General features: G+C 46.1%; 1 protein-coding gene across 2 annotated transcripts in view; it reads left to right on the top strand.

Annotated features, from left to right (window-relative positions):
* Nucleotides 1–20548: 20548 nt before the first annotated feature.
* Nucleotides 20549–25323, top strand: part of rnaset2l (ribonuclease T2, like) — a 29368-nt gene continuing 24593 nt past the window's right edge. For both annotated transcript variants that reach the window (XM_067975138.1, XM_067975139.1), the window contains exon 1: nt 20549–20656. The gene's annotated coding sequence lies outside the window, so the exon portion shown is untranslated. The remainder of the gene's footprint in view (nt 20657–25323) is intronic.

Raw genomic sequence — 25323 nt, forward strand, 5'->3', positions numbered from 1 at the left:
AGATATAGGATATCCCTCCTTCTGTCCATCTCTTGCACCAAGGCCTCTAGTGCATCAGCAGAGAACCTTGGTGCATGGACTCTCAGATCGGCAGATTGATGAGGTCCGGCATGCAGATTGGAGGATGTGGGATTTAGTGGTGCGCAACCTTTATTCAACGTTTTACCAGACTGATTCCTGGGATGGCAGGACTGACGTATGAGAACAGATTGGGTCGACTAGAACTATATCCACTAGAGTTTAGAAGAATGGGAGGTGATCTCATCGAAACATATAAAATTCTAACAGGACTAGACAGACTAGATGCAAGGAGGATGTTCCCGATGGATGGGGAATCAATAACCAGGGGTCACATTCTCAGGATACGGGGTGTGCCATTTAGAACTGAGATGAGGAGAAATTTCTTCACTCAGAGGGTGGTGAACTTGTGGAGGCCAAGTCATTAAATATATTCAAGAAGGAGATAGATATATTTCTTAATGCTAATGGGATATGGGGAAAAAGCGGGAACAGGGTACTGAGTTAGACGATCAGCCATGATCATTTTGAATGGCGGAGCAGACCCGAAGGGCCGAATGGCCTACTCTTGCTCCTATTCTCTATGATTCTATAACTCATTAGTATGTAAACATAGGGATGGGACCTGCATCTGTGCTTTACGAGTGCAATGTCTGATCTCCGTTCAGACTCCGTGCAGACAGCAGACTGTTATCTTCAGCAAATAACAGGTACCGGCTACCTTTAAGAGATTTCTAACAGACAGCCTGCTGGTGCAAAGTGTGAATTGCATGGAATTCTCGTTCAACGCTGATTTCCAACGCAGATTGCAGGTGAGTCCTCAGGCCTGACGAAAATCTCGCCCAGCTTGCGCAGGGACCGTTGGGCGCGGGGTAATAGCGGATCACGCTACTCCCGCCCAAAAACAGGCCCTACCCAATTTTCCCCCCGTCATCTTTTATATACCAGCCTGATAGGAAATTCCAAGTTTACAGAACCACTTTCTCAGTTTCAGTTCTGTATTGTGCTGATTCAGTGATTTCTGCAAAATGCTGTCTTTGAACTTTTAAACTGATGCTGTTCAAATGTAATATCCAGATGTCCAGATATTTTAAATTCACAATTGTCCAAGGGGTTGTTAACCCCTTCCCTTCAACACCTGCCAAGATAAGTACCTAATTCTGACCTGTATACCTAATGGAGCAGTGAATGGTTTAGTTCAAGTAGATAAGGCTCAGTCGAATTTGATACGATATCGTCCACCAAGTAAAAATGCAGCAAAGATACACTGATGTGAATATCTTTTCTACCATAAATACATCATGGCTAAGCACTGGATAATTTACCTTATTATGGTAAGGAGTGTGGAACTCAATCATGTGTGTGCACAAATCTGTAAGATTAGTGTTTATATAAGAAAGGTAATTTCTGCGACACTTTTATTTGACATAAATGGACCACTTGCTGGGAAGTGAACATCACGCAACAGGATTTCAGGCTTGGTTTGATTTCCAAAAATATCAGTGAGTCTTGAAATTTTGGCATCTTTTCAAATTTGCGATCTTCATATTCTTTTTTGTGTTCAACCTAAGGAACGTTAGCACTGGGGAAATGTGACATTTGCACCTTTTTTTTCATCTAGTGTCAGCAGCGAGCATTCCCTGGTAGAGTGCAGCATGGATTGGTGGGGGGCAGCTTTCCGTTTACACTGCCACAAAATGTGCTTCAACCCCAAAAGACAGAAGAACATCTCTGACACCCTGGTGTAACATTTCAATCTCCCACACCAATTCTCCTTGCGACCTCTCTCAATGATACTGAAAATTGGTGCCAAGTTATGCCCACCAGAAATCAGTTTGAATTTTCGAACTGTGTGTAGATTGGCTGATTGTGCTGCCAGAGAGTGCATAAAACGCAGTAAAGTGAGATGCTTTGAGCACAACAGCAGAGCAGAGTATAGGGAGAAACTGCAGAGGAGATTTTGTTCTAAATTGCACTTCACTTCTATATTGGGTTTAACCACAGTATTATATTGTATTGTTTTGACTTTTATACTGTGTAATGAGTTTAAATTGTTATAACTGTAATATGTTAAAAAAAATCTTATGTCTGTGTACACTTCCTTTTACACTATAAGTTCCTATGTCACATTTATACCAATGTGAACTGTCATGCTGTAATTACACCCTCTGGCCAGTGGTGATGCAGTAGTGCTTCAATTTTGCATCATCTGGCTCCTCAATCTGCACTGCAGAGAAACTCCTTTGCTCCAACCAAGTCTATTTCTCTGCTTCCCAAATTGACGCAAGGACAGATGTATGATTTCAAAATGGGGACTGAATTACATCTGAGTGAATACTGACGCCACTGTATCAGCCAACGAGTTGGAGACAGAGTGAGACTTGCAAACAATCTCCGAACTCATGACCGAAACTACAGCAAACAGAGTCTCCCGAGTACAGCAGGATTATTTCTCCAGCAAAATGCAGTGGTGGAGGATAGTTGCATAATACAAATTACGTGTGTAAAATCAGCTCCAGTCACTTACAGCAGCGTGGTCTCCAGGTGTGACTAACTGGGGAATTGCCCAATCATGTCCATTCTGGCTGGGACTTATGGCGTCACTAAATGCAGCCCATAAATATAATCTAAGTTAGATAAAGTTTTAAAAACTTACAACTCAGACATGTTACTCCAGACATGTTACATCTGTCACACCCGGAGGGCCAGAGTCCCAGCAGTCAGTGAAGGGCTGCTGGCTGCCCATTCAGCAACAGGCAGATATTTTGGCGTGGAGGGGAGGCGCACTGAGCACGAAGGCATAAGTTAGCATGCAGCTAGGGGCACCAAGCCACATGTAGCACAGCAGGGAGCCTCTTGTTTTTTTAAAAATAAATGGGGTCTTCCTTTCAACACCCATTCCAAGTGGGTGCTCTGCAGCTGCAGTGCTGCTCAAGCTCTCCGGGCTTTCTCACAACATAATGGGCCTTGCACACATCTTGTGTACAGATGCCCAGTGCCCTTCAGCTGGCTGGCTGAATTGAGGTGCACTGCGTGTTTTGGGTGAATTGCACACCTCAATACAGACAACAGGAATCAGATGCACAGCAGTGATTCATGGCAAAGATAATGGCACATTAATGTGGCCACAGGGATAGTGAAAAGGCAGAAAACAAATGGTAGAAAGTTTCTTGTGCCGGAAAGATGTGGTGAGCGATGTTCCACAGGGCTATGTGTTGAGGCCACTCTCATTTATAAATATATTATTTATAAATAAATAATTAATTTGGACTTAGGAATTGGGGGAACAATATCAAAATTTGAAGATGACAGCAAATTAGGAGCATAGCAAATTATGGTGAGGATTCTAAAAGATTGCAGGAGGTCATCGATTGGTTAACAGGAAAGGATGCTTGGTGGCAGGTACAGTTCAATGTAGAAAAATGTGAAGTAATATATTTGGAAGTAAAAATATGGAAAGAAAATACATCTTAAATGGTAAATGTTTAAATGGAGTAGAAGGGCAGTAAAACCTTGGTGTATAGACACACCAGTCATTAAAGGTGACAGTGCAAGGCTCATTAGGGCAATGAAAATGATTCAAAATTGGGGGTTTGGGGGGGGGGGGGGAGAACTTCTCATACTGCAATTGGAGTGCCCGAGCAGGGCTCTGATTGTATAGTGCCTCTTTGTAATGGCCAAAGTGGTTAAAAAAAATCTTTAACCCGCTATCTGGCTCTTCCCGCCCTTGTCCTCATCCACTCCCTTCCCATCACCATCTTCCACCACCCCCCACCCCCCGGAAAACCACGCCAGACTTGATGGGCAGCCAGCAGCCCTTCATTTGCTGCTAGCATCCAAATCTGGGGTCCCTACCCACCTGGTACTCCCAGCACATTGTTCATGGCCACTTGCACGAGGTACCAAAGTGGTGCCAGTGCCTATAGAACAGTCCATCAAAAACAGTCAGCATCTTCCCAGGGAGGGGGGAATTGGTTAAAAACAACAACAGATAGCATCCGAGCAAAAATTACATAGAATTTACAGCACAGAAACAGACCATTTGGCTCAACTGGTCTGTGTTGGTGTTTATGCTCCACACGAGCCTCTTCCCACCCTACTTCATCTAACCCAATCAGCACATCCTTCCATTCTTTTCTCCCTCATACTATCTAGCGTCCCCATAAATGCATCTATGCTATTCACCTCAACTGCTCCATGTGGTAGCCAGTTTCACTTTCTGGGTAAAGAAGTTTCTCCTGCATTCCTTATTGGTTTTATTAGTAACTATCTTATATTTATGTCCCATAGTTTTGGACTCCCCACAAGTGGGAACATCTTCTCTACATCTACCCTATCAAACCCTTCAGAATTTTAAAGACCTCTATTAGGTCACCCCTCAGCCTTCTCTTTTCTAGAGAAAAGCTAAGGACAAAGCTACCATGTAAGAAAGCGAACTCTCAACAAGAGGGCAGAAGCAATAGCGATTGGTAGGAGAGTGTTCTGTGTCTGATTTTAATGGCAGCACTCAGCTTCTGTGCCATTATAAATGGCTATACCACTGTACTGACAAAATCAAACTGGAAAATTCTTCAAGAGAAATTGCAAAAGCAGAAACAGATGGAGCACACATTTGACAGCTGGCAGGAAAAGAATGCAGAAGATGAGTTTGAGCTGGCGGAAGCAAAATTAAGTTAAAGACAGTTTTTTTGTCCCTCTCAGAAAATGTTAGCTGACAACTTTGTATGAAATGTCTTCAAATTTATTGTGAATGATGGAAAACAAGATGTTCCTGTGTAGTCACCAGTATCTAGTTCCTCAGCACAAACCACATTGGAACAGTTATTTACCACCATGACCTCTAGACGTTAAACCTGTGGGGTGGTTTTGCTAATTAGCTTAGGTATAGATTTTTCTTGATGCTTTGAGTGTGGGTCACAATTCAAATATCTTTTGAATAGCCAGGAATCATAGCATGGCAGGGTACCTTTCCCTTCTTATATGTGGACCAGACATTCCTCATTTTCGCTTTCTTTGATAATCCACAAACTTTATTAAAAAAAATTGCCGTCACCTAATCATTATTTCTTCATCGACCTCATCTCTCTCCTACTCTTTCGAACCTTGGTCCTTTACCTGGATTTGGCAATTTTGGTTCTACCTATTTGACTTGCTTGTCAGATGCAATTTATCCAAGCAAGATTCATATTACTTATTTATTTTTGCTTCATGTATCTTTTCTTCCTTCCCTCCCTACTTTTTTAGGTTTGAATTCCAATGCCTCATTCCACAGTTGAGACTCATGGGTGTCTTTGGTTGACAGTGATCTGTGAGTAGGCAGCTTTAGCAATATTGATAGGCTCCATCTTAAGTTCAATCCTGGAGGTCTGACAGGTGGGTTGGACAAAGTTTTTGCAGCTGGTTGGTGGGCATCTATCGGTGTTCAATGGTAACATTTTTTGCCAGAGTTTTTCAACGTGATCAGATCAAGGGGCAGACAAACATCAGCACCAAGATGACTGGTCTCTGCCAATGCTCCACTTGATCCAGCTGTGAGGATGTGCATAAGACTAAGCTGGGATGACTCTTCCTCCAATTTTTCCAAGTCTTCCCTGAGATTAAACAATCTACAAGCTTGGTGTTATCTAACCTATTTCCTATTGATCCAGTTAGTCTTTTCCTATTCTTTTCTATTTTGGTGGCCTTAACGTAGCTTTTCAGTTTAAAAAAAAGTTCAGCTAAGGAGCATACTGTGTGAAGATCTACATTCAAGGACCTTCATCATACTCGTCCATGACACAGCAGCCCTAAATTTCCTCTCTGCTGAGATGGTAGTCGATCTTTCTTGGGTCAGGACTTCCACCCACCTGTTATTTGTGCCTCTGACCAAGGTGGAGAGTGGAAACTCGCTGCAGTGTCTCACTGTAACGTAAATGGTTGCTGAGCTATCTGATCGAATTTTTAAAAAAGTGCTCCATTTTCAAATAGGCCACTTTCCATATTTCAGTAAAGTCCTGCAAGCTGTTCGCAGTGCTGGATGCCACGAGTGCACAGGTGTCCCTTGGGCCACTGTTACCATTTGTAGACCAGTGTATTATGTGGCCACCCTCAATTGCAACACAAATTCTGATGGATGGAATAAACAAGTCCCGCCCCAAATCCTATTCCTCACCCCTCACCGCCCCCTCTCAGATTAGTGCATTTTTATACCGATTTTGGGGCAGGAATTTGCGGCCACAAGTTTGAGTGCTACTCCTCTTGGGCAATGATCTACCATACTATCAATATTTCTATCTATTTGTAAAACAGTTCACACATACAGAACAATTATTTTATTTGACATTAGGAAGTTATATTTATGTGAAGTTCTGTAACAATCGCACTGTTTTCCAACATAAATTGTGAAAGTGGATGTGTGAGACTTTAATCATTAGAAACATGGTAGTGCCTGTGTCGGCTCTTTCAAACAGCTATCCAATCAATCTCACTGCCCTGCTCTTTCCCCATAGCCCTGTAAAAAATGTTCCCTTCAAATATTTATCCAACTCCCTTTTGAAAGTTATTATTGAATCTGCTTCCACCGCCCTTTCAAGCAGTGCATTCCAGATCAGAACAACTCGCTGCATAAAAATATGTTTCCTCATGTCGCCTCTGGTTCTTTTGCCAAACGTCAGCACCAAGATGACCGGTCTCTGCCAATGCTCCCACTTGATCCAACTGTGAGGATGTGCATAAGACTAGGCTGGGATGACTTAAATCTGTGTCCTCTGGTTACCGACCAGTCTGCGAGTGGAAACAGTTTCTCCCTTTTTATTCTATCAGGATCATAATTTTGAACACCTCTATCAAATCTCCCCTTAACCTTCTTTGCTCTAAAGGAGACCAACCCCAGCTTCTCTCATCTCTTCATATAACTGAAGTCCCTCATCCCTGGAACCATTCTAGTAAATCTCTTCTGCACCCTCTCCAAGGCCTTGACATCCTTCCTAAAGTATGGTGCCCCGAATTGAACACAATACTCCAGTTGAGGCCTAACCAGTGTTTTATAAAGGTTTATACTCTGTCTCGATTAAGAATCCCCATGATCCCATATGCTTTTTTAACAGCAGTCTCAACTTGTCCTGCCATCTTCAAAGATTTGTGTACATACACCCCCAGGTCTCTCTGTTCCAGCACCCCCTTTGAAATTGTACCATTTAGTTTATATTGCCTCGCCTCATTCTTCCTACCAAAATGTATCACTTCACACTTCTCTGCGTTAAATTTCATTTGCCATGTGTCTGCCTATTTCACCAGTCTGTCTATGTCCTCCTGAAGTCTGTTACTATCCTCCACATTATTTACTACATTTCAGAGGTTTATGCCATCTGCAAACTTTGAAATTATACCCTCTATAACCAAGTCCATTTCATTAATATAAATCAAAAAGTGTAGTGGTCCTAATACCAACCCCTGGGGAACACCACTGTATACTTCCCTCCAGTCTGAGAAACAATTATTCACCACTACTCTCTGTTTTCTGTCCCTTAGCCAATTTTCTATCCACACTGCCACTGTCCCTTTAATTCCATGGGTTTTAATTTTACTAACAAATTTATTATGTGGTACTTTAATCAAATGCCTTTTGAAAGTCCATATACACATCAACCACACTACCCACATCAACCCTCTCCTTTACTTCATCAAAGAACTAAATCAAGTTAATTAAACATTATTTTCCTTTAACAAATCCATGCCGACTTTCATTTATTAGCCCATACTTTTTCAAGTGCCAATTAATTTTGTCCAGCATTATTGTCTCTAGAAGTTTCCCCACGTTAGGCTGACTGGCCTGTAATTGCCGGGTTTATCTCTGTTGGCCAGGGGCTGCAAAAACTACTGAGTTTATTCCGAATTGCTAACACTCAGGCAAAAGTAACTTTTGAACTGGAGTGACCTGGAGTTCAGTCACTGGTCTGAGCTGGCCGGAACCGGTTTGAATTAGTTACGCTTCTAAGAGACAATGGGGCTGTGATGAGACACCAGTCCTTATTTAGAAAAGGAGTAATGAGGTGATGCTACCTAACCCCTTGGAACAGAGCCAATCAGGGGATGACACCGACCACTCGAGCAAATCTAAGCCAACAGGAGAAAGACAACTTGGGAATAAGACTGAAGAATTGCAGGCTTGGTGCCAGTGTGTGCGAGACTCCAGAGACTAACCATCGCGGAAGTGGAAGACCCTACGTCGGGGACATAGAGACGACGTCAAGAGAGAGAGAACGGAACGCCTGGCCAGCGTCAGCTCTCCTTTCCGGGTAATATAATATCCTTTCTATTCTGTGACCACTCAGGGAGTGTCAGAGAAACCTAGTGGGTGTGCATTTAAATCCTAGTTTGGGTATAAAACTGTATAACCTGCTGTAAACTGCATGCCTATATCTAACCAGACGTATAAGCTATATGTGCATGATCTAACAATGTTAATAAAGCGAATTGAGAATTAAGAGAGAATTGACTCGTCTCCTCTTTGTACTAAGCCAATAACCGTAACCGGTGACCTCCGGTCAACAATCCCTCTCCCCTTTTTTGAAAAGGGGTGTAACATTTGCAATCCTCCAGTCCTCTGGCACCGCACTCATATCTAGTGAGGATTGGAAGATTGTGGCCAGAGCCTCTGCAATTTCCACCCTTACTTCCCTCAGTAACCTTGGATGCATCTTATCTGGACCAGGTGACTTTTTACTTTGAGTACTGCCAATCTTTTAAGTACCTCCTCCTTATTTTTATCCTATCCAATATCGTTACTACCTCCTCCTTTCCTGTGTCATTAGCAGCATCCTCTTCTCCAGTGAAGACCGATGTGAAGTATTCATTTAGTACCTCAGCCATGTACTCTGTCTCCATAAGATCTCCTCTTTTGTCCCTACATCGACCCCACCCTTCCTTTGACTATTTATATGTTTATAAAAGACTTCTGGTTCCCTTTTCTGTTAGCCGCTAATCTATTCTCATACTTGCTCTCTGCCGTTCTTATTTCCTTTTTTAGATCTCCTCTGTACTTTCTGTATTCAGCTGGGTTCTTATAAGAAAACAAGAAATAGAAGCAGGAGTTGGCTATATGGCCCCTTGAGCCTACTCCGCCATTCAATCAGATCATGGTTGATCTTCAACCTCAACTCCACTTTCCTATCCGATCCCCATATCCCTTGATTCCCCAAGAGTCCAAAAATCTATCTATCTCAGCCTTGAATATACTCAACAACTCAGCATCCAAAGCCCTCTGGGGCTAGAGAATTCCAAAGATTCACAACCCTCTGAGTGAAGAAATTCCTCCTCATCTCAGTCTTAAATGTTCTTCACTGTATTATGAACCTTACATTTTTCATAAGCCTCCTTTATCTGTTTCATTTTAATGTCTAAATCTTTAGTCATCCAGGGAACTCCAGCTTTGGATGCCCTTCCTGTGTCTACTCTGTACCCGTACCATCTCCTCCTTGAAGGCCTCCCATTGTTCAATTACTGTTTTGCCTACCAATTTTTGATTCCAATCCACCTAGGCAAGATCCCCTTTTAACTCACTGAAATTAGCCCTCCTCCAGTTAAGCATTTTTACGCTTGATTGTTCCTTGTCCTTTTCTATAACTATTCTAAACCTGATGATATTATGATCACTGTTCCCCAAATGCTCCTCCATTGAAACATGCTCCACCTGCCCCACTTCATTCCCCAGAACTAGATCCAGCACTGCTTCCTTCCTTGTTGGGCTGGAAACACACTGATCAAAAAGGTTTTCTTGTATACATTTCAGGAATTCCTCCCCCACTTTGCCTTTTACACTGTTACTATCCCAGTCTATATTGGGACAATTGAAGTCCCCCATTATCACTAGTCTATAGTTCTTGCAATTTTGCTCCTCTGTTCCCTTCCCACTAATTGGTGGCCTATAGTATACACCCAGTAGCGTAATAGCCCTCTATTGTTCCTTAATTCTGACCAAATAGATTCTGTCCTTGACCCCTCAACTACATCATGTTCCAATGTTAGTTTCTTTGATCAATACTGCCACTTCCCCTCCTTTCTTTCGTTCCCCATCTTTCCTGAATACCTTGTAGCCAAGAATATTAAGTACCCAATCCTCCCCTTTGAGCCAGGTCTCTGTTATTGCCACTACATCATAGTCCCATGTGGCAACTTGTGCCTGCAGCTCATCAACCTTATTTGCCACCCTACATGCATTTACACATATGCACTCCAAACTCATCTTAGACTGCCTCGCATTTGCCCCATCTGATCCCTCCTCTTTCTGAACTATTCTTTATTCTAGTGCTTTTTGTCTCTCACAGTCCTCTGTGCACCTTGTTTCTCCTCTCTAAACGTTTCATCCTGATGTCCACCCCCTGCCAAACTAGTTTAAACCCTCCCCCACAGCACTAGTTAACCTCCCTTTGAGGACATTGATCCCAGCTCTGTTGAGGTGCAACCTGTCTATCTTGAACAGATCGCTCCTGCCCAAGAACTGGTCCCAATGCCCCAGGAATCTGAAGCCCTCCCTCCAGCCCCATTTCTCCAGTCAAGCATTACCTGTTTTAGCGCTACTATTCCTATACTCACTAGCATGTGGTACTGGGAGTAATCCAGAGATTACTACCTTTAAGGTCCTGCTTTTTAACTTCCTCCCTAGCTCCCGAAAGTCTGCCTGCAGGACCTCAACCTTCTTCCTTCCTATGTCATTGGTTCCCACATATACCATGACTTCTGGCTGTTCCCCTTCCCCCCTCAAAATGTCCTGCACCCTCTCAGTGATGTCCTTTACCCTGGCACCAAGGAGGCAACACACCATACGGGACTCACGTCGGCGGTTGCAGAAACGCCTGTCTATCCCCTGACTATTGAATCCCCTATAACAACTGCATTTTTACATTTTCTTGTGCCCCTGTGCAGCTGAGTCCCCCATGGTGCCATGAGTTTGCTCCTGACTGCACTCCCCGGAGTTGTCACCACCCTCACTGTTATTCAGTGAGGGTGGTGACAACTCCGGGGAGTGCAGTCAGGAGCCACACTCCCAGGGGATTCCTACACTGGTCTGTCTGTTCCTTCTAGTCTGTGTGGTAGTCGTTCACTCCCTCTCCTGATGAACTCTGTAGCTGCGGGGTGACCACTTCCTGAAATGTGCTGTCCACAAAACTCTCAGCTTCCTTTATGGACTGTAGTGATGCCAGCCATCCCTCAAGCTCAGAAACTCTAAGCTCGAGCAGCTGGCGGCAGTTCCTGCTTATGTGGTTTTCCAGGACATGCGAAGTGTTCTGGAGTTCCCACACGGCGCAGGATGTGCATTCGACGGGCCCCAGCTGTCCTGCCATGTTAGCTAACAGTTATTTAAAACTGATAGCTAAACAGTTTTAGCTTTAAGACTATTTACTAACACTAAAACATTAAGCACTAAAAACACGAATCAAAAAACTAAATACTTACGGACTTACCCTCGACGCTCTTCCTGGTGTTGTGACGTCACTTTTTGATTTTGCTCTCGCCGCTCCCTCTTTACGCCGTGCGCCTCCGCTCTCGCCGCTCCCTCTTTACGCCGTGAGCCTCCCCTCTCGCCGCTCCCTCTTTACGCTGTGAGTCTCCGCTCTCGCCGCTCCCTCTTTACGCCGTGAGCCTCCGCTCTCGCCGCTCCCTCTTTACGCCGTGAGCCTCCGCTCTCGCCGCTCCCTCTTTACGCCGTGAGCCTCCCCTCTCGCCGCTCCCTCTTTACGCCGTGCGCCTCCGCTCTCGCCGCTCCCTCTTTACGCCGTGCGCCTCCGCTCTCGCCGCTCCCTCTTTACGCCGTGAGCCTCCGCTCTCGCCGCTCCCTCTTTACGCCGTGAGTCTCCGCTCTCGCCGCGCCCTCTTTACGCCGTGAGCCTCCGCTCTCGCCGCTCCCTCTTTACGCCGTGAGCCTCCGCTCTCGCCGCTCCCTCTTTACGCCGTGAGTCTCCGCTCTCGCCGCTCCCTCTTTACGCCGTGAGCCTCCGCTCTCGCCGCTCCCTCTTTACGCCGCGAGCCTCCGCTCTCGCCGCTCCCTCTTTACGCCGTGAGCCTCCGCTCTCGCCGCTCCCTCTTTACGCCGTGAGCCTCCGCTCTCGCCGCTCCCTCTTTACGCCGTGAGCCTCCGCTCTCGCCGCTCCCTCTTTACGCCGTGAGCCTCCCCTCTCGCCGCTCCCTCTTTACGCCGTGAGCCTCCCCTCTCGCCGCTCCCTCTTTACGCCGCGAGCCTCCGCTCTCGCCACTCCCTCTTTACGCCGCGAGCCTCCGCTCTCGCCGCTCCCTCTTTACGCCGTGAGCCTCCCCTCTCGCCGCTCCCTCTTTACGCCGTGCGCCTCCGCTCTCGCCGCTCCCTCTTTACGCCGTGAGCCTCCGCTCTCGCCGCTCCCTCTTTACGCCGTGAGCCTCCGCTCTCGCCGCTCCCTCTTTACGCCGTGAGTCTCCGCTCTCGCCGCTCCCTCTTTACGCCGTGAGCCTCCCCTCTCGCCGCTCCCTCTTTACGCCGTGAGCCTCCGCTCTCGCCGCTCCCTCTTTACGCCGTGAGCCTCCGCTCTCGCCGCTCCCTCTTTACGCCGTGAGTCTCCGCTCTCGCCGCTCCCTCTTTACGCTGTGAGTCTCCGCTCTCGCCGCTCCCTCTTTACGCTGTGAGCCTCCGCTCTCGCCGCTCCCTCTTTACGCCGTGAGCCTCCGCTCTCGCCGCTCCCTCTTTACGCCGTGAGCCTCCCCTCTCGCCGCTCCCTCTTTACGCTGTGAGTCTCCGCTCTCGCCGCTCCCTCTTTACGCCGTGAGCCTCCGCTCTCGCCGCTCCCTCTTTACGCTGTGAGCCTCCGCTCTCGCCGCTCCCTCTTTACGCTGTGAGCCTCCCCTCTCGCCGCTCCCTCTTTACGCTGTGAGCCTCCGCTCTCGCCGCTCCCTCTTTACGCTGTGAGCCTCCGCTCTCGCCGCTCCCTCTTTACGCTGTGAGCCTCCCCTCTCGCCGCTCCCTCTTTACGCTGTGAGCCTCCGCTCTCGCCGCTCCCTCTTTACGCTGTGAGCCTCCGCTCTCTCTTATGTTACTGAAATTTAAGACTAATCTTTCGGAATTTTCAACACCAGGGTTTAGTGCAACAAATTCAGCACTCCTGGCACAAGCGTGGGTTAAAGAATTGGGGCTATATCAACAACAATTTGCATTTATATAGCACCTTTAACCTAGCAAAACGTCCCAAGGAGTTTCACAGGAATGATTATCAAACAAAATTTGACACCGAGCAACATAAGGAGATATTAGGACAGGTGACTGGTCAAAGGGGTAGATTTCAAGGAGCGTCTTAAAGGAGAAGAGAGAGGTAGAGCGGTTTAGAGAGGGAATTCCAGAGCTTAGGGCCTAGGCAGCTGAAGGCACAGCTGCCAATGGTGGAGCGAAGAAAATTGGGGATGTGCAAGAGGCCAGAATTGGAGGAGCGCAGAGATCTCAGAGGGTTGCAGGGCTGGAGGAGGTTGCAGAGATAGCGAAGGGGCGAGGCCATGGAGGGATTTGAAAACAAGGATGAGAATTTTAAAATTGAGGCATTGCTGGATCAGAAGCAAATGTAAGTCAACAAGCACATGGGTGATGGGTGAAAGGGACTTGGTGTGGGTTAGGATATGGGCAGCAGAGTTTTGGATGAGCTCAAGTTTATGGAGAGTGCAAGGTGGGAGGCTGGCCAGGAGAGCAGTGGAGTAGTAGAGTCTAGAAGTAACAAAGGTATGGATGAGGGTTTCAGCAGCAGATGACCTGAGGCAGGGTGGAAATGGACGATATTACGGAAGTGGAAGTGTTATAGATCTATCTCCAACCAGGCTCCTGTCTGGCCAGGCTCCATGCTAGTAGTGCAGCATCCATGAATGTGCCTGTGTACAGGTTCAGAAATATAATTTTTTAGGTTAAAATGTAAATATTTTACATGATTAATTTATTAAAAAATAGAAGTTTTAAATTAGACTTCAGTCCACGGAACCTGAATCTCATTATTGGGATAAGTACATGTACCAAAGGTAATTATTCTACATTAATAAAACCAAATACATTGCAACCATTTTTGTGTTACCTGTAAGGTTGTACAATGTGATTGTAATGTGTTATTGCTCTGGAGTGGAATGCAATCAGTCAGCGTTGAATCATGTAGACTGTAATATTAGTTTGACTAGCATGGAGTCTGCAGTCAAAGTCTGACTCTCTTCAAATTTCCACTTGTTGAGTTATAGGTATAAATTTCTCAGCTTTAAAGTTTAAGCTCCAGCTATTCACCCCCTTCAGAAGTTTAAATAATTTGGGGAGAGTTCAAATTATGCAACATCCACAGGAAGGAGAATCCAAGAAAATCATTTCTTATTATACATCTTCTTATCTTCAGAGTGATATCAACTTTCTTCTTCTATTCAAATTATATTGTAGCAATAAATGTTTTTTAAAATTTACAGCACCAGACCTTTCATAAAGTCCCTGCTTCAGCATTAAAGTCCCTCGTCCATTAAAATGCTTAGTGGTGGCACCTCTATATACTGAGGTTCTGGTTGCTTACCAACATACCATCAGTCACTGCACATCAAAATAAGTTATTCTGTGAAGTACTTTGAAACTTTTTGATGTGATAGGCACTACATAACTTGAAGTAAAGCAACAGTAGTAAATCAGTATGAGGTGCAGTCAAGCGCAGCCCAGGTGCTTCCGCACAGGGAAGTAACTCCCTGCCTCTGACCTACAAACAGCTGTTTTCAAAGAGACATTTGTGGAGGCCTGGGTGCAGGAGATAGTACACAGTTGTAAGAATTAACCCAATAACAGACATAATTTAGTATAATTATAATCAATAGTAGAAGCAGAACGAAATGTATTATGAATCTATGTATCTATAAATGTAAACTGTACCGTGTATTAATATAATACGAACCATGTAACGTGTATTCAATAAGAAAGTGCTGGTGGGCCGAGAAGAGTGCATTATGGTTATTATAGTCAAGTTTGCAGTTAAAACTAACAGAATGCTGACAACATTAAAGTGGGAATTAACAGACCTTGGGGAGATCACGGGTGCTAAGGAAGGAACGTGCTGAGATGGCATAATGTCTAAAAGACATGTAAATAAAGGTTAATTAAATCAAGGAGTCACGCAGACTAGTGAATAGAAGTTTGTTTATACAAACGGGGTCCTGTGAAGGCTGGCAATGCAAACTCTAAGATAAGATACCATTAAGTCTGCAACAAGGCATAGATGGTACCATGAGTTATGCTTGGGATGTAACTTCTGAAGGTTAAGAGACATGATTAATGGTAAGGCTGAGAGATGTGGATGTGATAGTGAACTGCCACATAGACTGAAAAAGGGTATAAGAAGAGACCTCAAAAGCTGAGGAAGGTGTGCAAGATTCTGGGTAGGAAGAAGAGAACTCTTCAGTCAACAGAACACAGCCAGAGAGAGAGATTGCGCCACAGTCACTTGGAGGGATACTTCCAAGGTTTCAAGGAATAGACTGTGACTATTTCTCTTTGTTAAGTATCACTTTTTTGCACTAATTGTGATGTGCTTAATAAATCTGCTTTGCCTTTAACCATAATACCAGTAGCGTGGTCATCTTGTTGTTGTCACAAACCAGTCCTTCGATTGGATTAAATTAGAATCCTGAAAGTAGGGGTTCAAATCCTACACAGTGTAAAACAAAGCAAAAAAAAACTTTTCTTGAAGGAAAGGGGGAAAAGTACTCCATATCCTGAGATAACCAATATAATCTTGATATGGAGATGCCGGTGATGGACTGGGGTTAACAATTGTAAACAATTTTACAACACCAAGTTATAGTCCAACGATTTTATTTTTAATCCCACAAGCTTTCGTGGGCTTTCCCCTTCCTCAGGCGGTGTGGAAGTGACAATTTCGAATCCTTCGCATTTTAAGATCACATAACAAAGCCTGGTGATTACTGCCCGTTGCCAAGGCAATCACAGTGAGCAGACAGAAAGGTGTCATCTAAAAGGCCACTGAATATACAACCCCCCCAAAAAAAAGAGAGACAGAACGAAGACAGTCAATGACCCATTATATTAAAAACAGATAACATTTGTTCGCTGGTGGGGTTACGTGTAGTGTGACATGAACCCAAGATCCCGGTTGAGGCCGTCCTCATGGGTGCGGAACTTGGCTATTAATTTCTGCTCGACGATTTTGCGTTGTCGTGTGTCTCGAAGGCCGCCTTGGAGTATGTTTACCCGAAGGTCGGTGGCTGAATGTCCATGACTGCTGAAGTGTTCCCCGACTGGGAGAGAACCCTCCTGTTTGGCGATTGTTGCGCGGTATCCGTTCATCCGTTGTCGCAGCGTCTGCATGGTCTCGCCAATGTACCATGCTCTGGGGCATCCTTTCCTGCAACGTATGAGGTAGACAACGTTGGCCGAGTCACAGGAGTATGAACCGTGCACCTGGTGGGTGGTGTCCTCTCGTGTGATGGTGGTATCTGTGTCGATGATCTGGCATGTCTTGCAGAGGTTACCGTGGCAGGGTTGTGTGGTGTCGTGGACGCTGTTCTCCTGAAGGCTGGGTAATTTGCTGCGAACGATGGTTTGTTTGAGGTTGGGTGGCTGTTTAAAGGCGAGTAGTGGAGGTGTGGGGATGGCCATAGCGAGGTGTTCGTCATTATTGATGACATGTTGAAGGCTGCGGAGAACATGGCGTAGTTTCTCCGCTCCGGGGAAGTACTGGACGACGAAGGGTACTCTGTTGGTTGCGTCCCGTGTTAGTCTTCTGAGGAGGTCTACGCGATTTTTCGCTGTGGCCCGTCGGAACTGTCGATCGATGAGTCGAGCATCATATCCCGTTCTTACTAGGGCGTCTTTCAGCGTCTGTAGGTGTCCATCGCGTTCCTCCTCGTCTGAGCAGACCCTGTGTATTCGCAGGGCCTGTCCATAGGGGATGGCCTCTTTGACGTGGTTAGGGTGGAAGCTGGAAAAGTGGAGCATTGTGAGATTGTCCGTGGGCTTGCGGTAGAGTGAGGTGCTGAGGTGCCCGTCTTTGATGGAGATTCGTGTGTCCAAGAAAGAAATTGATTCTGAGGAGTAGTCCATGGTGAGCTTGATGGTGGGATAGAACTTGTTGATGTTATCGTGTAGTCTCTTTAGTGATTCCTCACCGTGGGTCCTACGGAACTACGCTGCCTACATGAAAACCAAGAGCAGGAAGCTTGAGAAACTCGGCATCACCACCAGCATCGACCAAGCTTCCCCTGGTACCACGGTTGCAACCACAGGGAAATCTATCGTCAATTTGTCCGACCACACCCTTCAACCAGACGAAATCGAAGTTCTCAGCCGAGGGCTCAATTTCTGCCCCACTACCAAAATGGACCCCACTAGTCTCGCGGCAGACACAGAGGAATTCATCAGGAGAATGAGGCTCCGGGAATTCTACCACAAACCACAAAATTTCAGCAGCGAACCCAATGAGACAATCAACGATCCGGAACAGCAGACAGAGGGATCCGCGATACAGCAACCGAAGAGGAAAGAGTCTCACTGGACTCCTCCAGAGGGTCGCTGCCCTCAGCTTGACATGTATGCTCAAGCTGTCAGGAAATGCGTCTATGCCAGATTCATCAGCCGCACTCGGAAGACAGTCCAGAATGTCACCCGAGCACAACGCAACGCCATCAAAGCTCTCAAGACCAACCGCAACATCGTCATCAAACCAGCGGACAAAGGAGGAGCCATCGTCATACAGAACAGAACGGACTATTGCATAGAAGCATACCGACAACTGGACAACCAGGAACACTACAGACGGTTACCCGCAGACCCGACCAAAGAACACACCCATCAGCTCAACAAACTGATCAAGACCTTCGATCCAGACCTTCAAAACATCCTACGCACTCTCATCCCACGTACTCCCCGCGTGGGAGACTTCTACTGCCTCCCAAAGATACACAAAGCCAAGACACCCGGACGTCCTATCGTATCAGGCAATGGAACCCTGTGTGAGAACCTCTCTGGATACATCGAGGGCATCCTGAAACCCATCGTGCAGGGAACCCCCAGCTTCTGTCGCAACACTACAGACTTTCTACAAAAACTCAGTACCCACGGACCTGTTGAACCAGGAACACTTCTCACCACAATGGACGTCTCGGCACTCTACACCAGTATCCCCCACGATGACGGCATCGCTGCGACAGCATCAATACTCAACACCAACAACAGCCAATCTCCAGACGCCATCCTACAACTCATCCGCTTCATCCTGGATCACAATGTCTTCACCTTCAATAACCAGTTCTTTACCCAAACACACGGAACAGCCATGGGGACCAAATTCGCACCCCAATACGCCAACATTTTCATGCACAAGTTCGAGCAGGACTTCTTCACTGCACAGGACCTCCAACCAACACTATACACCAGATACATCGACGACATTTTCTTTCTATGGACCCACGGTGAGGAATCACTAAAGAGACTACACGATAACATCAACAAGTTCCATCCCACCATCAAGCTCACCATGGACTACTCCTCAGAATCAGTTTCTTTCTTGGACACACGAATCTCCATCAAAGACGGGCACCTCAGCACCTCACTCTACCGCAAGCCCACGGACAATCTCACAATGCTCCACTTTTCCAGCTTCCACCCTAACCACGTCAAAGAGGCCATCCCCTATGGACAGGCCCTGCGAATACACAGGGTCTGCTCAGACGAGGAGGAACGCGATGGACACCTACAGACGCTGAAAGACGCCCTAGTAAGAACGGGATATGATGCTCGACTCATCGATCGACAGTTCCAACGGGCCACAGCGAAAAATCGCGTAGACCTCCTCAGAAGACTAACACGGGACGCAACCAACAGAGTACCCTTCGTCGTCCAGTACTTCCCCGGAGCGGAGAAACTACGCCATGTTCTCCGCAGCCTTCAACATGTCATCAATAATGACGAACACCTTGCTATGGCCATCCCCACACCTCCACTACTCGCCTTTAAACAGCCACCCAACCTCAAACAAACCATCGTTCGCAGCAAATTACCCAGCCTTCAGGAGAACAGCGTCCACGACACCACACAACCCTGCCACGGTAACCTCTGCAAGACATGCCAGATCATCGACACAGATACCACCATCACACGAGAGGACACCACCCACCAGGTGCACGGTTCATACTCCTGTGACTCGGCCAACGTTGTCTACCTCATACGTTGCAGGAAAGGATGCCCCAGAGCATGGTACATTGGCGAGACCATGCAGACGCTGCGACAACGGATGAACGGATACCGCGCAACAATCGCCAAACAGGAGGGTTCTCTCCCAGTCGGGGAACACTTCAGCAGTCATGGACATTCAGCCACCGACCTTCGGGTAAACATACTCCAAGGCGGCCTTCGAGACACACGACAACGCAAAATCGTCGAGCAGAAATTAATAGCCAAGTTCCGCACCCATGAGGACGGCCTCAACCGGGATCTTGGGTTCATGTCACACTACACGTAACCCCACCAGCGAACAAATGTTATCTGTTTTTAATATAATGGGTCATTGACTGTCTTCGTTCTGTCTCTCTCTCTTTTTTTTTGGGGGGTTGTATATTCAGCGGCCTTTTAGATGACACCTTTCTGTCTGCTCACTGTGATTGCCTTGGCAGCGGGCAGTAATCACCAGGCTTTGTTATGTGATCTTAAAATGCGAAGGATTCGAAATTTTCACTTCCACACCGCCTGAGGAAGGGGAAAGCCCCCGAAAGCTTGTGGGATTAAAAATAAAATCGTTGGACTATAACTTGGTGTTGTAAAATTGTTTACAATATAATCTTGTAAGCTTAAAAAATGCTATGAAAGAAATACTTGTATTTATGTAGTACTTTATCATATTGTCAGTCTCAAAAGATTTTATACAATTAATTACTTTTGGTGTGTTCTTGTTAAACAAATGCAAAAGCCATTTTGCACCATCAATGTCTCAAAGAGCAATGAGATGAATGGCCAGTTATTCTACTTTTTTGTTAGTTGTCTTAATTAAGGAGGAATGTTGGTCAGGCCACTGGGAGAACTCCCCACTTTTCCAAGAGTGATATAGGATCTTTAATGTCAACACAAACAGGCAGGTGGTACATCTGTTTAACATTTTATCTGAAGAACATCACCTTCAACAGTGCAGCAATCCCTGATTGTTGCAATGGAGCATCACCCTGGATTATACACACGTGTGGGACTCAAATCTTCAACCTTCTGACCCAAAAGAAAGAGTGCTATCAACCGAGCCAATCTGACACGCTGCTTATATAAAAAGGTACATTAAGAGGAAAAGAATATGAGAAAGCATGGAATGAGAACAGGCCCATCAAGCCCATTCCTTCCAGAATCCATGTAATGTCTGCTCTGTCATAAACTCTACCTAACTCTATTTAATTTGTTGAGGAAAGTTCTGCAAACTGCTCCCCTAAAGACCTCCAGATTACTGGTCATAATCTTATCTTCCTTTTGCAATATTTCTATTCATTAAAAGAGGAAGTAAAACAGGAGACTTCTTCTTTCTGTCACCATACGACTTTATACCTTTAGAATGTTTGTGACTATCGAAACAAGACTGGTATTGTTAAACTGCAGAAGGCCACAAAGGAACTCCTTGGAGCAATTCTAATCAGCAAACAGTTGGTAAGTAGCCCAGCTGTTTTGGTGTGATTTGTGCAGTTGATGTAGTGGACATGCCCTTTTTAGTACAGTGCCCACCAGCTATTACACACTCTGCATCTTTAAAGGAGCCAGTTAGACAGTAGCAAGGTGCATTTACACTATAGGGCTGATTTTACGAATGCATGCGCCCATTGGGAAGCCCTGCTGCCCTGGAGCACATATCAGGAAATTGTAGGTGTGGTCCCCATGATTTTCTGCCAACTAAAATTAATGGATAGAAAATAGTGAGCGTTTTGTGCCCAATTTTGCGATAAGTCTTCTGCTCCGCCAAGCTCTTATGCCCTGGCACTGGATGAAAATCTACTCCTATATGTTTTAATTAAAAACTGTCACTAGAAAGAAGAGTTGATAAGTCTCCTTTAAAAAGGATGGTGTTGCCAAGGCAAGGTATATTCCAAATACTGTTTACAAATCTGTTTCAGAAAAGGGCACAGGTCTACTATCGGTGATGTGACTGTGTTACTGATTGCATCTGCCACTAATTTATTTAGCATCATATAGCTTAAATTAAAAAAAGATTGAAATCTAAAACTAACATTATTTCTGTTGCAATGCAAACTTACCCCAGTGCTTTTTAATTTTCAGAGCAGCAAAAATTCCTCAAATTGAGCCTGTGCAAAAACTCCTCTTTAAGCCTTGAAACACAAAACCCTTGTTTAAATGTGGAAAGGCACAGTAAACGCTTTTGTTCTTTTTTAGAAACTGATAATAAAGTGGTGTGATTGAGTAGATTTTACATATCATCCCACTGTCGAGGAGCTCACTGGATGAGCTGTATATTCTCTTCTCATCTAATATAAACTTGCTGTTAGTGAAGGGTTAATGCCCATTACTTTCACCATGTGCAAGAACTAGACATGAGGATTGAGGTTTATATTGCTAAAATATGTGGGCAAAACAATGTACAGCACATGAGCCTGGGTGTGGGACTGTGCATGGACAAGTCATATATTGTGTGCGTTGCACTGGAATGGATTGGGACCATGCTCAAGATTGTAAATTCCTCATTTCTGAATGTTGTTCAGAGAAAGACGGCCAAGATTTAACTTAGTGTGCTGTCCTGATCTCTTTAAATATTCTTAAGCAATAATATTGAAGTGTCACTATCACCATACTGGGGTGTTTTCTGGCGGGCTAAGTTCCTGAAACGACCAGGATAGCTTGAGCATAGCTCTGCTAACAGTCTAGTACATAATACGGGATAAGTTTGTGCTGTACCAAACACTGTAGGGCTGATAACACTGTCCTGGTGTAGTGCCGGTGGATCCCATGCACATTGGGCTTTGGGCGCTGTGAGCTGACCCCACGTTATTGTATGAGGCTAGCTGAGTAACATAAATTACTCAGTAACATAAATTAACAATGTTCCTGGCATACACCGCATAATGCACTGAGCACCATAGGGTCAAGGGATGCGTTATCCGTGCCAGCAGCTTTTAAAGTGCTGCTTGTTGTCCTTAAAGCTGACCTCTGAAGAGGGATGCTTCCCAGCAGATTACAGTGTACTATGTATAATGGGTGCAAAGCAAGCCTCTCTGTCCAATAATACAGACTGCCTGAACTCAATGCACATCAATGCTACAGGCTCAGAGGGCTCGATATTGCCAGGGCTGTGGGTTCGCAGCGGGGGGTAGATTGGGCACGTGGGTAACGCGCCCGGCGAAATCAGTATGCCCCCCCGCGCGATCGCAGCCTAATTGGAGCCACTTACCTAGTCTTCCGGGTTCCCCACTGCTGTGCTGCGCATCGGGCGGACTGCGCATGCGCAGTAAGCTCTGTCAGCTGGAAGAGCTCTATTTAAAGGGGCAGTCCTCCACTGACTGATGCTGCAACAAATAGGAAAAAATACAGCATGGAGCAGCCCAGGGGGAAGGCTGCTCCCAGTTTAATGATGCCTCACTCCAGGTATCATTAGATGGGGTGAGGAGGAGGGAGAGAACAGAGATCTTCCCCCCGGCGGGCGGGAGGAAGCGGCCTGCCTCTGCCACCAGGAAGGCCTGGCTCGAGGTGGCAGAGGAGGTCACCTGCACCACCAACATATCGCCCACCTGCATACAGTGCAGGAGGCGCTGCAATGACCTAAGTAGGTCAGCCAAAGTGAGTACACTTACTCATTCCCCTACACTCCGTCTGCCACATCACCGCCCCCACCCCACATCTCCTTCTGCACTGCCAACACTACTCGGTCACATCACCCCTCAAACTCACTCAAACCTCATCCTCATCTTACCTGCAATTACTCACCTCGCCAGTACTCATCCCGCCACTACCATTCAACCCAATCCTCATACAATCTCATGGCTCTATCTCATACTCACCCTCTCATGCATCTCTTTCATAGTTAGCCGCACTCAACCTGCCACTACCTGTGCTGCAGCCACTGGGCATGCATCACATATGTGCAGTAGGAAGCGTAAGGCAAACGTGTTGTGAGCATGAAGGGGATGCACAACGGTGTTTGAGGGTTTGTCATGGTTTTTACTTCTATTGATTTCTGACCAACTCACATCACATATTATATTGGCACCACTACTGCCACGTCTTTGCGAATCTTGTCTGGTTTGTGCAATAATGCCCTTTCCTGAGGATCACAATGAAGACCCACACCTGATGCCACCCATTGTGTCACTGCAAAGTGGGTGTAGGTGTATTTGCAGGGCTCTTTTGTGCAGACGACTGAGAGACGTCGGCGATGTCCCCGGTGGCACCCTGGAAGGATGCGGAGGAGAAGTTGTTGAGGGCAGTGACGACTTTGACAGCGACAGGTAAGAAGATGGTGCTCGGGCCAGCCGGGAGCAGCTCGGCATGAAGGAGACTTCAGATGTCCACGACTACATGTCGAGTGACTCTGAGCCTCCGTGTGCACTGCTGCTCAGAGAGGTCCAGGAAGCTGAGCCTCGGTCTGTGGACCCTGTGGCGAGGGTAGTGCCCCCTGTGACGCATCTCTCTCTGCGGTTGCCCTCCCTCTTGCTGTGCAGGTGGATGTGTCACAGCACTGTGTTGTGGAGCTCCACGTGTCAGAGGTGGACGGCTTGGTCGGCGAGGCTGGTGATGCTGTTCGCCCTCCGAGGAGGTCATGACTGCAGCTACGGCGGCCCCCATCCGGAAGATGTACATCTCAGGGGGTCCGCAAGGTAGGTACATGTCTCTGTTGGTGAATTTGATTGTCAGGAGGAGGGTGGTGGAGGCCAAACTTTGTCCAAAGTGACAGAGTGGCCTCCTGCAATGAGTGAGGGTCTCCCCCTCACACCTGTCAAATGGACCTTTGCAGCTGCCACAGGCTGATAGCTGCAACACGTCCATTTCAACTGGGAGTGTTTCCCCCAGTATGGGAAACAGTCTCAGTTGTTTCTAAAATCCCACCCCTCCTGACATATTCCCTTAATCAGGTCTGTTAATGACCTGAAATAGCTAGATAAATATTGTTAAGTGGCACCCCGCCGGCTTTAATTGCCTGCGGGAGTCCCACATGCGGGGGCTGCGCGCGCACATCGGCGCGTCTGTGGGGAACCCGGAAGTGGGCGGGTTGGAGCCGGGCTCCCGACCCGGTCCGGGATTCCCCGATTTTCGGAGCCCCCCTGCCAGGAACGCACCCGATAGCGGGTGCTAAAATGGAGCCCATAGTATCCATTATCTCCTCCTATATTTGGTGCACTATAAGCTTTTCTAGACTTTTTTTTTACTTTAGTGTTTTCTTAGATTAAATAGAAAATGTCAGTGCAGATGTATTGATGCAATTGTACATATCTTTGTTTTAAAGTCTGGAACAGGACCATGTAATATAATTTAGCAATATCCCTTTAAAATACTGGTCACTAAATTTATTGTGATAACTCCAATGCTGGAGGCTTTGAAACAAAAAATGCTACAAACACACAGCAGGTGTGCACCTGAAACAGTGGCCTATTTTTCTCATTCAGATGCTGATCTTAGCATTTTTTGCTTTATAAAAAAAAACAATTGCTGTGGCAGCTTGTTAAGAAGGTAAGAGTGTACATGTAGTTTTGTCACATCACAAGTGTCAGTCATGGAATCAATTGTGGGGGGAGGGGGGAAGATAGAATACCCACTACAGACAAAACCATACCCAACACCACCTGGTGAGAAGGTAGGAAAAACCTTGCCCAAATACTCCTTCCTGCACACAGGTCATTGGGAACAAAATATCCCCCTTGTCAAGCATGTAACACTATTAAGCATGTACAATCATGTCAACAGAATCAAGTGTAATAACATATACACCCATCAATATCATGCAAACAAAGCATACCACTTATTTGTAGACAAATGCAAAATTCTGAAAAGTAACAGGCCAAATCTTGCTGGAGCAGAGCATCTCACAGCATGTGCCGTTGGTTAGACTTTTTCCTGCACCCTTCAGCTTGAAAAACCTTTGCACCGTAACTTGCTGGAAGTGGGAGCGGATAACGGCACGGCGAGGGTAACGGGGCAACAATTAGTGAACAGCAGGACCAACAGTCTATTTCTTGTAACATGTTGATACCAGCCTAGGACCCAGTAGGGAATTAGACACGCAGACTGTGGTATCCAAAGCAGCTTAGTTTATTCACGCCCAGAAAGTTCTGAAGATTCGCAACTCACGGTGTATCTCTTAATCCCCTGAACTT

This window comes from Heptranchias perlo, chromosome 41 (assembly GCF_035084215.1).
Source record: "Heptranchias perlo isolate sHepPer1 chromosome 41, sHepPer1.hap1, whole genome shotgun sequence".
NCBI classification, from domain to species: domain Eukaryota; kingdom Metazoa; phylum Chordata; class Chondrichthyes; order Hexanchiformes; family Hexanchidae; genus Heptranchias; species Heptranchias perlo.